The 10,929-nt window shown below is 37.5% G+C and overlaps 1 pseudogene; it reads left to right on the plus strand.

The window, feature by feature from the left end:
- Nucleotides 1-8,626: 8,626 nt before the first annotated feature.
- On the plus strand, nt 8,627-10,143 carry LOC131825913 (DDB1- and CUL4-associated factor 13-like; annotated as a pseudogene).
- The last annotated feature ends 786 nt before the right edge of the window (nt 10,144-10,929 follow it).

Raw genomic sequence — 10,929 nt, forward strand, 5'->3', positions numbered from 1 at the left:
AACAACTATGCTTCAGATGTAAAGACATCAGCAACAGTAAAACATGGCCTTGAAAAAACTTGTGTAACTAACTAGAGCTGGTTACTACTGGAAAATTCAAGAACTCAGATATTGTTTACCCAATCCCCACCTCTTAATATATGTAATCCATCATAATTCCTTAAAGTTTAAAATATTTTACTACAGCTGTGTAAAAAGAAATGACTTTCCTTTTACCTCATGTTGTAAACCAAAAGACTCAATAAAAACATATTCAGTGTCTTGCAAAAAAAAAAAAAAGAATTATTTCAAAATGGCTAAAGATTCAATGAACAGAATGTATAGCAATTTAAAAATTACATGCATATATCAACAAAGTCTCAAATTATTCAAAGCAAAATTTGACAGAAATACAATGAGAATTTGATAGATCTCTAAAGTCAGAAAGTTCAACACTGCTTTCTTAGGGATTGATAGAAAAGCATTTAAAAATACGAGGATATAAAAAAAACTGAAAAACATAATTAACAAAGTTGACTCATCAACTGCAGAATGTACATTAATTTCAATCATGCACAGATCATTTATAAATATTTAACACATACCAGGCCATAAAACATGTCTAAACACAAATCCTTCCAGATAATTAAAGAGACTCTTTCCCAACACATTTCACAAGACCAGCGTTATCCAGATAGCAAAACCAGACCAACATGTTGCAAGACAAGAAAACTGCAGAACAATATCCTTCACAAACATATGTGTAAATATGTTCAACAAAATTTTAGCAGATAATATCTAACAATATGTAAAAAAGATAATATGACCAATTTTGAATAATCTCAAGAATGCAAAAATGGTTTAGCATTTAAAGATCCAAGTATTCACCTTATTCACTAACAGACTACGCACACACACACACAAACACACACAGTAACAACAACAACAAAAAATATATATCAATAGATATAGGGAAAAGCGTTTGACAAAACCCATATCCATTACCCATACAAATTTCCCAGAAAACAAGGAATTGAAGAGATGTCCCTAATCTGATAAATGTCATCTCTGAAAAGCTTTCAGCTAACATTGTTTTTAATGGTGAAAAGAAAATGAATGTTGTCTCTTAAGATCATGAAAGTAAGGATATTTTCTCCCACTACTTCTATTTGACATTGTCCTAAAGATTCCAGTCAGCCCAGTAAGGTAAGAAAAAACTTGAATGACAACATTATTGGAAAAGAAGTAGTAAAATAATCCTCCTTTATCAAAACCAGAATGGTTTCTGTAAAATATCCTCTGGAATCTAAAACGAATAGGCTAATAAATCTAATATGTGAAGTTAACAAGGTTGTAGGATATAAGATGAATATACAGAATCAATTGGATTTCTATGTACTAGCAATAGGTAATTGAAATAATGAAGATACCATTTACACTAGCATTAAAAATATTACTTAAAGATGAATCTGAGAAAAGTTATACAAGTCCATTAAACTGAAAAATAGATCATGATGAGAGAAATTAAAGAAGCCCTAAAAAGATGGAGATGCCATGTTCCTAAATTAGATGACACAATGTTATCAATCTGTCATTTCTCTCTAAATTGACTTGTAGATTCAATGTAATACCAATCAAAATCCCAGGAATTTTTGGTAGGCTTCTATTTGAACAGACCGATATTAACATTCATATTGAAATGTAAAGTACCCAGGGGGCCCCTGGGTGGTACAGTCAGTTAAGCCTCTGACTCTTGTTTTCTGCTCAGATCATGGTCTCAGATTTGTGAGATCAAGCCCTGCCTCAGACTCTGAACTCAGCGAGGAGTCTGTTGGAGTTTCTGTCTCCCTCTCCCTCTGCCCCTGCCTGTGCTGGCTCTCTCTCTCTCCCACATAGAGAAATAAATCTTTAAAAGAAATATAAAGTAATCATAATAGACAAAACAACAATGAAAATAAAAGAATAAATTTGGAGGACTTTATAGGACCTTTTGTTAAGAACATAAATTAACATGGGACTCCTGGCTGGCTCAGTTGGGTAAGCATCAGCTCCAGTCTTGATCTGAGGGTTGGGGGTTCAAGTTCCCCATTGAGCTTCACTCTGTGCAAATTACCACATTTTGCAAACTGGTATAACATTATGTAGTAATGCTATAGTTGGGAAAGAAAACTAGTAAACTTGAAAAAACACACATATCTTGTGATTTAGTCTTTCCGTTTCTAAGAGTATTCCTTATAAATCTGCATGTTTATATACAACAAGAAACAAAATGCAAGAATGTTCAAAGCAGCATTTTTCACATTTTCCAAAAACTGAAAAGAGCCCTTCAATAGTAAAATGGATGAATGAATTGCCATATCAATAAACCATAGAATGTTACACAGCAATGAAAATTAATGAACTAGTTCGATGTGCAACAATATGGCTGAAACTTATAATCTTAATAGTGAATGGAAAAGAGCAAGTTATAGAAAATATATGCAGCATAATTGCACTTATGTAGTATTCCAAACAGGCAAGACTCAAGTATTTTTCTTGGGGATGCATACACAAGAACTAAAACTAAAGAAAAACAAGGAATTGCTCATAATCAGTGTCAAGGTAATGATTACCGCAAAGGAAAGGGAATAGTGGGAGGAGCCACATGTGGGAGTTCTGGAATATTGCTATTATTCTTTCTTCTGATATATATCATATTTTCATGAGTGTTGCTTATAGCTGTTTATTAAACTGAAAATATACTTTTACACATTTTACTAGATGCATTCATTTATTCTATTTTATAATATAAGAGTTTAAAAAACAAAAACCACAAGGTTCTGTAAAACTTAAGGAGAGATATTTGAGTTTCTGTCCTGGCTTGTGCCAGACCTTGTGATTTTAAAGCCCAAGTATTAGTCTCTTATGAGGTGTCATAGGGCATACGAGCCAAAGGGTTGGTTTGGGGATGGCATATGCATTTTTAAACTTATTCCAGCACTACTCCAATGTCAAAACTTAGCTCTCCAAAAATCTCTATTCCTGCTTCCTACACTCACCTATACCTACAGGCGAAAAACTCAGGTCTCTAGACTGTGGCTCACAAGTTTTAAGAGAAAATGTAGTGCTACTTGGAGCTGGAGGTAAAGAGTCCTAACTGGAGTGTAACCAGTCATGATGGAACACTTCACCTACTCAGTGGAGCCTGCAGATTGTCCCTTCATGCGAACTGACAGCACCTCAGAATGCTGGATTGGTTCAGCAGTGAAGCAAGGAAAACTGTGTCCAAGTGAAAATAATCTGATACACAAAAATTCTCTAAATCGTTATAATGGTAGAGAAATGTTATGGTTGGTGCAAAAGTAAGTCATTACTGGAGGCAAATGACTGAACTAAAGAAATTTGATTTCCCCTGGATTTTAACTTCATGGGTGGCTGCCTACAAGAAAACTCAATATATCTCTAAGACTTCAGCCTCTTTGCCAATTTGACTAAAATCAGCCTATAAAAACCAAATTATTTCATTCCATAAGAAAGTAGAAAAATATCAGAAGCATCTATTTTCAATAAAGATTCAAAATTCTTTAAAGGCTATGGTTTCTTTGTCAAATTAGTTAGTAGAATCATAAATATTTCAGTTTCTTATGCATACAAAACGGAACATTTGATCCCCAGCTGAAAAAGGTCAGTGTAAGATAAAGCTTACAAAGTCAACATCCAGGAAAATTATGTCTGGTCACTTGAAAAGTGCTTGATTAATATCCACAATAGCCAAACTATGGAAAGAGCCAAGATGCCCATCAACAAAGGAATGGGTAAAGAAGATGTGGTATATACACACAATGAAATATTACTCAGCCATCAGAAAGGGTGAATACTTACCATTTACACTGACATGAATGGAACTGGAGGGTATTATGTGGAACAAAATAAGTCGGTCAGAGAAAGACAATTATATGGCTTCACTCATATGTGAAATATAAGAAACAGTGCAGAGGATCATAGGGGAAGGGAGAGAAAACTGAGTGGGAAGAAAGCAGAGAGGAAGACAAACCATGAGAGACTCTTAACTATGGGAAAGAAACTAGAGGTTGCTGGAGAGGGGGGATGAGGTAACTGAGATGTGATGTGATGAGCACTGGGTGTTAAATGCAACTGATGAATTGTTGAACTCTACATCTGAAACTAATGATGTACTATATGTTGGCTAATGGTATTTAAAGAAAAAAAGAAGTGCTAGCTTCTGCAATTAGAAAAAGTGACATAAAGAGAAAAACCAAGGGAAGATTCCAGTACCCATTCTGGTTTTAATTTCCGTTCTGGGCTGGCAAAGTGATGAATTTGATGAATCTAGGGGAAATGTTACTGTCTAGAAAGGATCATGGATCATCAGTGTCTCTGTTGGTGCGCCCTGGCTCAACATTATAAAGGCAGAGTCAATAGGGTATTAGGGGAGATCTAGACATGACTCCCTGAGCATTCTTTCAATGGGGAAACAGTCCACAATTACAGATTGGAAGTGAAATGTGAGGAGAACGGCTCAGTTAAAGAGGAAACTGCGTGTCGTCCTGGACCATGCCTTTCTTTCATTCATCTACCTCTTAACCAAATGTACACTTCCTAATGCAGTGTTCCTGTGAATCATTCACTCAACCATTATCAATTTGTTGACAAATAGGCAACTTGCTTATTGTGGGAGAAAGCAACAGTATGGGATATAAGTACTTCTTTCTGTAGTCATGACATCAGTCTACTCTATATAGATCAGAGAAGCTAGCACATCCATTTCAAACCACAGAAATGATATCCTGCTTACATTAAGATTTACCTTAATCTAGGAAGGTGACCATGAAAAATTATTAGCATGATGCTTCAGTACCTTATAAATAGTGAATGTTTTTCACATCTTTCTATAACCACTTGGCCCAGGTTTAAGAGAAACAAGAAGAAAAATAGCCCATGGGGGTAAATCTGTTGTAGTACCTTAATTACATCCCAACTCCATTGACTTGAATAAAAAGGCCCTTTACTGACTTATCTAACTGCAATCCCAAGAACAGAATGGGCTTGAGGATGACCAACAACTTTTGGCTCTAGCTCTGTTTCTGTGCAATTTTCCTGGCTGTGTCCCCTTCTAAGTAATGATTACATCTTTGTGCTGCTTCTCTTATGGAGAAAAACACATGTAGTCATTCCTGGATTCACATCCATTTGCCACAAGAAAGAAGGACAAAGAGGAAGAAAGAAAATATTCCTATCTAAGACTTCCAAGCAAGTGTCCCAAGATCATCCTGATTGGGTTGTTTATATATTACTTGTTCATCTCTGGACCACTGACTGTGGATGGAGGAAGTAAAATGGATTAATTAACACAAGCCAAGAAGGGTCAGCCTTGAAGCCAGGCAGAGCCCATTTTCCTCACAATTTTCTAAATGAGTAAGAGCTGAAGCCTGAACCAAAAGTTTGATGTCTAGGAAAGAGAAACATTATTCTGGGAAGGCAACCATAAAGAGAAAGAGAGAGACTAAGAAAGAAAAAAAAATAGCAATAGTTCTTCAGTTTGGCTGCACATTAGAACCATTGGGGGCATTTGTAAATCCTTATGCCCAGCTCAAAACACTGGGCCAAATAAGTCAGAATTTCTGGAGGGAGAGGGCAGGAGTTCTTAAACCTTCACAGTTGATTCCAGTGTGACTGCCATGAGATCATTGCATTGCATGGGAAGAGTTTATTACAGGAAGACAGAACTAATATCTGTCAGCTTCTCTCCTCACATGGGGATTTTGAAGAGAGATGAGTTGATTTTATTCCCCAAGCTCTGGCAGCTTAAAGCCACCTGAGCTGACAGTTGTATTTCCCCTTACAAAGGGCTTACGCATAGTGGAATTATACTTTTCTAGCCTCACAATGAACAACACAAAGGTTACAACAGTGGCTAAATCCCATGTGGGAAGCACAGAGAAGGCCATTGTTAGCACTGCTTTTCCATAGTGACAGAAAATAGAGGGGGATTACCGATGGGCTTAAAATACCGTTTCTTCTCCGCCACCATTAGTGGTGTTTGTGGAGCGTGCAACCCTGCCTCCTGAGCCCAGCACGATCAGCTGGGGCACGGCTTTGTCTTGTTTTGTCCTCTGGTTCTCATCACTGTCCTTTGATCCATTCACTATTCATTTTCTCACTCTGTTTTCACTCTGTTCTGGATCCTATGGCTTCTTCCTGAGAATTTACCAGAGCAATCAGGCTGAATTACAAGAGAGAAACCAAAACCCCCTTCAGACTTTCCTGCTTTTCTTTCTTCTTTTTTAGGGGAGGGAGCAGTCTTTAGAATAACAAACATTTTCTATCTTGTTTGACTTCTAAAACTGCTTGGGCTTCTTGTTGGAAAGTCTTACCTTCTCTTTCAGTTTGTTTTTAAAGAAAGATTACAACAAACAAAACTTCATTGCAGAGGAAACGATTTTCCAGAATGCAAGAGTCACGCAGACAATAATTCTTCAAAGGCCCATGCTGGGACACATTGTGATGAAATTATCAAAGCACCAGGAAAAGAGAATACCCTCAAAACTTCCAGAGTGGTAACATAGTGAGTCTTAAGCAAAAGATAAGGAATTGTTGTGGCAATGGACTTCTCAACAGCAACTTTGCTAGCAGGAAGATAATGGTCTTCCAAATACTGGAGTAAACATTTCTCAAAAGTATCCGTAAATGTGAGGTGTATTGTAAGCAGGTTTGGAAACAAGAACATAGAAAAAGTCAAATGATAAGAAAGCAAGAAGAGCACATCTAGCAGAGCCACCTTAACGGGTGAGGGAACCAGATCCTGAGCGCCAGCAATTTTCAAAAGAAGTTTAAAGGTCTTTAGTGCTTCACCATCAACCGAAATCAGCTGCTTCCTACATTTTCCTATATTCTCTCTCCTCTTCTGATTATCCGTCTTCCTTTTCACTCCTTCCTTTATACCTGTTGGTGTTTCGGTTTCTTTTTCTTATATAAGTTGCTAGTCTTTTAAACATGCATTGGTTCAAGTTTTTGAGAGACGAAACTTGATTCCTTCTGCTTCTCTTTTCATGACAAGGCACATTATAGGTTGTTGTGGATTAATCGGGTTCTCATCCCTAATTATCAACTGAAGAAGATAGGAGGATGTAATACATTTAAAACTGTGACAAATTTGTCTTGTGTGGCAAGGGGTATGAACAAGGCATTTTTACTTTGAGCAGTGGTCCTTTAACAGTATCTCCTGAGAGCTTATTAGACATGCAAATTTGGAGGGCTTTACCCCAGGCTTTACGTCACTCAGAAACTCTGAGGGTGAATGTCAGTCATCTGTGTTTTGACAAGCCCTGTGAGTGATTCTGACACACACTAACATTTGAAAACCAGAGCCTTAGCAGGGGCTATCACAATATTATTGAATATTTCATTTACATAATCTCTCTGTATCTAAAGTTTTCTACTGGTAAGAGGCAACATTACTTCCCTTTCATTTTTTTTTCCCTGGAAATGTAATGGAATTTTGTATATTATCTTTGCTTAGCTATGGGTTGTGCATGGACAGAAAGCAGGTGTATAGTTAGATGAATGCACATTCTCCGATGAGACAACACTAATACACACAAAACTTCCAGCACGTTATACAAATGCTATATGTAGCAATAAAAGTTTCCTTGCATGTTTCCAGCCATGAGAAACTCATTCCATTTGGTTTAATTTGACCACCTCTCCCAGTCAAACATCTATACTCTTCCCACTAGAGTAAGACAGAATGAATTTAGATTTGACTCTCACTTACTGAGAATCTAGTATATGCCTCATTATCTCTTTTAGATCTCCCAATTACTCTTTGTATTCGGCATTTTTGCATCCGTTCTGTGTGTAAGTCCTTGGAACATTTGTAGACACCCTTATGTATTTCTTTCCAAGCAAAACAATCCTAGTTCTGTCAGTTGTTTCTTATATGATACAGTTTTAAAGCCTTTCAAAATTCTCTTGCTTTCCCTAGATGCACAGTTCCTCATATTTCAATATTTAAATATTACACATGTAAGCAATGGTCTGACACATGTGGCATATTACCTCTTTTATTCTGGACAAAGTATTCCTATCAGAAAAATATAAAATTATTTTCAATTCCCAACCATATAACTGTGGCTCATATAAACTGATGTCATCACAGGTCTCCCCTGACATTATTTTTTTTTTTAAACTGAAGTGTATTTTACATCTGTTCCTATTAAATATCATTTTAGTAGTTTTAGTCATCATTCCAATCTGTCATGATTTCTTTGAACTTTGATTCTCTCTTCCTTTCTTTTTATTAGCTATTCCTCCCATATGTCTATCATCTGCGAAGCTTATAATCGTGCTTTTATGCTAAAGCATTCACAAAGCATATTCATATACAAAATCTCATTTGATACTATAATCCTGGATGGTAGGAGGCGCAACCTTATTTGCTTTTCCTCTCATTATGGATAAAGAAATGATGCTAAGAGAACATGAGTCACACCACTACTAGTAGAGTTAGTAGTATAAATTAGATGTTTTAAGGGGGATTTGTTTAAGAAGGCAGCAGGAACCCAAGTGTGAAGGAAAGGCTTGTGTGGTCGGGGACAACTAGCAGCCAAAATGAAGGCAAAGATGCTGAGCCAGAACCCGGACAACTATGTCGGAGAAATCAAGCTGGACTTACAAAGAATTCCAAGAAACTGTGATCCTACTTACATTTTTTTTGAGGTCCCACAAGAATACTTAAAAGCTTTAAAGGCACCAAACTGGAATGTGTATTTACGAAACCATTGTTTGCTTTCCTGGGTGGTCACCGAGATGGAGTCTGTTGCTTGGCAGAGCATCCAAAGACCCTGACTGCTGCCCTTCCTGGGGCATGTGATGGAGAGGTTAGAATTTGGAACTTGACTAAATGAAATGTATCTGTAGGGCACCTGGGTGGCTCAGTGGGTTAAGCCTCTGCCTTCAGCTCAGGTCATGATCTCAGGGTCCTGGGATCCTGCTCAGTGGGGCTCTCTGCTCAGTGGGGAGCCTGCTTTCCCCTCCCCCTGCCTGCCTCTCTGCCTTCTTGTGATGTCTCTCTCTGTGTCAAATAAATAAATAAAATCTTCAAAAAAAAAAAAAAAAGAAAGAAAAAGAAAATGTATCTGTATAATGCAAGCACATGAGGGTTTTGTACAAAGAATATGTACTTACTTTTGTGGGACTTCTTTTTCTACTATTGGTGATGACAAAACTGTGGGGCAGTGGGAAATGGATGGACCAGGTAATGGGGGAAGAGGAGAAACCATTGCATACCACATTAGGAAAGACAGCGTGTGCGGGAATTGATCATCACTGGAGAGAAACTGTTTTGCTTCATGTGGACAGCAAGTAAACATTTGGGATAAACAAAGAACAAGTTCTATATGTCCAATGACCTGGGGATTCAGCAGTATAACTAGTATTAAAGTTAAACCAATTGAGATGTTTATCTTAGAAAGTTGTGCTTCTAACAGGAATATAGAACTATATGATATGAGGCATGCCAGTCCTCTGAAAAAGGTCATCTTCGATATGAGAACAAATACAATTTACTGGAGCTCTATGGAAGCTTTCATTTTTACTGCTGCAAATGATTAGAACGGTATAGTTTTGATATGCATATACTGGACATTCCCCTAATGGTACATATGGATCATGCAGCTGTGGGGCTTGATATGGATTAATTTCCCACTGGGAAAGAGTTATATGTGCTAGTTTTGATAAATCTATTTGGCTCTTTCCTGTGGACAAAAGTAGAAGCAGGGAAGTCTATCACACAAAGAGAATGCAACATGTTATCTATGTAAAACGGACTTCTGACAGCAAATACATTATATGTGGGTCTGATGAAATGAACATTTATTTGTCTATGTAAAGCCAATGCTTCTGAAAAATTGGGTATGCTTCCATCGTGAGGAAAAGCAGCCAAAGATTATAACCAAAAGTTGAAGAAGACATTTCAATATCATTCTCATATAAAACACATTGCTTATCACTGACATCTACCAAAATCTGTCTACAGCCAGATTGAGGAACAGTGCATCATGAAAGAAGCACATCAGTGAACGGAAGTGAATGGTCTCAAACATAGCAGGATTTGTGTCAATCGTGTCAGAGAAAAAGAAACACATAGTTGCAGTTGTGAAATAACCCTTGATACTCCTACCAATCCTGATATATAATTGTGTGTTGCATTTTTTTTTAAAGATTTTATTTATTTGACGGAGAGAGACACAGTGAGAGAGGGAACACAAGCAGAGGAAGTGGGAGAGGGAGAATCAGGCTTCCTGCAGAGCAGGGAACCCGATTTGGGGCTAGATCCCAGAACCCTGGGATTATGACCTGAGCTGAAGGCAGAGGCTTAACAACAGAGCCACTGAGGCTCCCCCTCCCTGTTTGTTGCATTTTTAAATTTTATTTATTTATTTACTTGAGAAAGAGAAAGATTGAGAAGGTAGGGGGAAGGAGCAAAGGCAGAAGGGTAAGAGGACTCCATATTGAGTGCAGAGCATAATGAGGGGCTTGATCCCTTAACTCTGAGATCATGACCTATGCCAAAATCAAGAGTTAGAGGAAGCTTAACCAACTGAACCACCCAGGTGCCCCTATTTGTTACATTTTGATTTGCAAACTTTGCAAGTAAAAGTACTGGCTTTTCTGAGCCGCTAAGGGTAATGGAGAAAAGATGAGAGCAGAGCTGAGTTTTCTAGGACAAGCATGAGTTAGCCAGATGGACATGAGGGATAAGGAGCATTCCAGGCCAGAAGAGTAATTATACAATGAACAGAGGTATGAGTATGAGTATGGGGGGAGTGTTGGAAGATGATGGAGAATTAGACAGAGACACACAATTTAGAAATGGTTTCTTTTACTGATGGTATCGGCCTACTTGTAATGTTGATTAACCATGCCCTGATGAAAATCTTAAATATCTTT

The sequence above is a fragment of the Mustela lutreola genome, chromosome 2 (assembly GCF_030435805.1).
Source record: "Mustela lutreola isolate mMusLut2 chromosome 2, mMusLut2.pri, whole genome shotgun sequence".
Lineage (NCBI taxonomy): Eukaryota > Metazoa > Chordata > Mammalia > Carnivora > Mustelidae > Mustela > Mustela lutreola.